Source organism: Etheostoma spectabile, unplaced genomic scaffold (assembly GCF_008692095.1).
Source record: "Etheostoma spectabile isolate EspeVRDwgs_2016 unplaced genomic scaffold, UIUC_Espe_1.0 scaffold272, whole genome shotgun sequence".
Taxonomy (NCBI): Eukaryota; Metazoa; Chordata; class Actinopteri; order Perciformes; family Percidae; genus Etheostoma; species Etheostoma spectabile.
Genome location: NW_022605576.1, coordinates 1,237,692 through 1,239,950, shown reverse-complemented (window position 1 = coordinate 1,239,950; position 2,259 = coordinate 1,237,692).

The window sequence follows — 2,259 nt, the reverse complement described above, 5'->3', positions numbered from 1 at the left end:
ACAGTTGTTGAATCTGATATGACTCCCGCTGAGGGACTCACGAGACAAATGACCTGCTGTGAATCGGATATAAATCCAGCTGTGACTCAGCTGATTCCAGCTGGCCCCTAGACTACAGCTTTGTGAATCCCGATATGTGGCCTCAGCTGTGACGCCAACTGGGGCCCCCCTTCTACCGCTGTGAAGCAATGAGATGATCAAGCTGTGACAACTCCAAACTGTACTGAGAATCCATCTGTGACCTAGATGTATTACTCTGTGATTGACACGATGTTCAGATCAGATGTTAAATTGTTTAGGTTAATTCTGGGTGAAAAGCATGTTTATAATATCGGTTTCAGCTTTAACAATTGTGAGTAAAAATAAAGAACAAAAAATAATAAGAATTAAAGCTGCAAGCAGCGATGATGTAAGGAGGTCATGGCGGTATGCCGGTGAGGCCGCGTGTATATTTTCCTTCCATCTGACATTCATTGAGTTACATTCATTATGCGGATATTCTTACAAACAACAATTACCCCGCGCTCTCTCGCCTCCCTTCACCAACCCCAGCCCCCCTGGCTGAGGTGGTGGGACAGGCCACACTCATCATTCAAACATTTGTAATGTCCTAACGCAGTAGGTCCTTTGGGGAGTTCTTGGCGGGACCTAGATTGTCCTACTTTCAAATTATCCCTTGAAAAGGGCTCCACTTGTTCTTCTTGACAAGAAAAGACAGAAGTCTGGATGACTTAGTCTAGAAGTCCTATTCTTTTACTGTTCTTCCTTTTGCACTCCACCACTATAACCCACCTACTCGAAAGCTGCAGCTGGCAACCACTTTAACTCTTATGTACCAGAAATTGCTCTACCTCAACCCTAACAATGGGGGGTGGTCCTCAAGATCCATCGTGGGTCCTCTTGATCCCTTATCTTTCTCGTCACACCATCTCTCGGGGCCCCTGTGTATTCACTTTATAACATGATTTTCTAGAAAGATTAAGCAGACAACATTCTCTATTTTCCCCAATCAGTCTGAAAACCCCCAGTGAGTCATGAATCAATGACTCTGCCTCAATGACATCTATCATTGGGATTGTTCACTCACCATTGAAACTAAACCTTTAACACGAACAAGCTGCTTCTCCCACCCAGGACCTTACTAGCAACCACCAATACCTCTGTGGTTGGTCCACACAGACTGATAGGAATCATGGCTGTGTTGAGGACAAACCTTAACGATAATATTGCGTTGTAACATGCACTTGTGGAGATACCTGCCATGTACACAGATGAAGAAGATACGTCTTTCTTTACACCTAGAAGGTGGCTAATGTTCTGGTTCAGGTTTTTTGTATCTCATGTCTTGACTACTGCCAATCCCTCATGGCTGGTCTGCCTGCTAGTGCCATCCAACACCTCTGCAGTTCACCAGCATGCAGCATTCAAATTGACTTCAACTACCAACGTTTATTTGAAAAAGTGAAGCAAGCATGCAGAAGATGAGTCTGACTGAAAACAGAAGACCCCCGCCCGTTCTCCAAAGTTGAAGTGACTCAGAGTTAAGTTGGCAGAGCAAGATAAAAGTTTTTTGCCTTTGAAACCAGAGTTAGAAGTTAACCCGGACAACAAAAACCTTTCCTTTTACGAAGATTGATTTATAAAGAGAAAATGTCTCATTCATCTATAATGGTCAGATATGGACACTAGAAATGCCTTACTCTTGTTTACTGCTGCAATGAATACAATACAGAGGAAGGAGAAACAAGCATCTGTCTTCACCAAAATCATGTGTTTGATGGTAATGTATTAGTGCTAATCACTGTGTACAATGAAGAATACTGCCAGGAACACACCTGGTGGCTTTATTTGGAAAGAGACTCTCTCCCACCATACATAGGGAATATGCAGTGATACGCCGACAGAGTCAATTAGGTTAGAAAAGTCAGTTATAATAGATTCCCCAAGGAATTTATGCTGTAATTGCGCATACAAGCAAGCACCTCAACTAGTTTTTTATTAAAGCACAAGTGTTATGTTAACATTAAAGTCCATGACATGGCTCTTTGAAATGATTTTATATAGGGCCTAGTGGTCCCGAATACTGTATCTGACGGGTCGATTTGATATAGACCTTAGTGGTCCATTATACGGTATCTGACGTCTCTATATATAGACCTTAGGGGTCCCCTTACTGTATCTGAAAGTTCTTTATATAGGAACTTAGTGGTCTGCTAAACTGTAGCTGAAGGTCTTTTTATATTAGGGAAATTAGTGCCC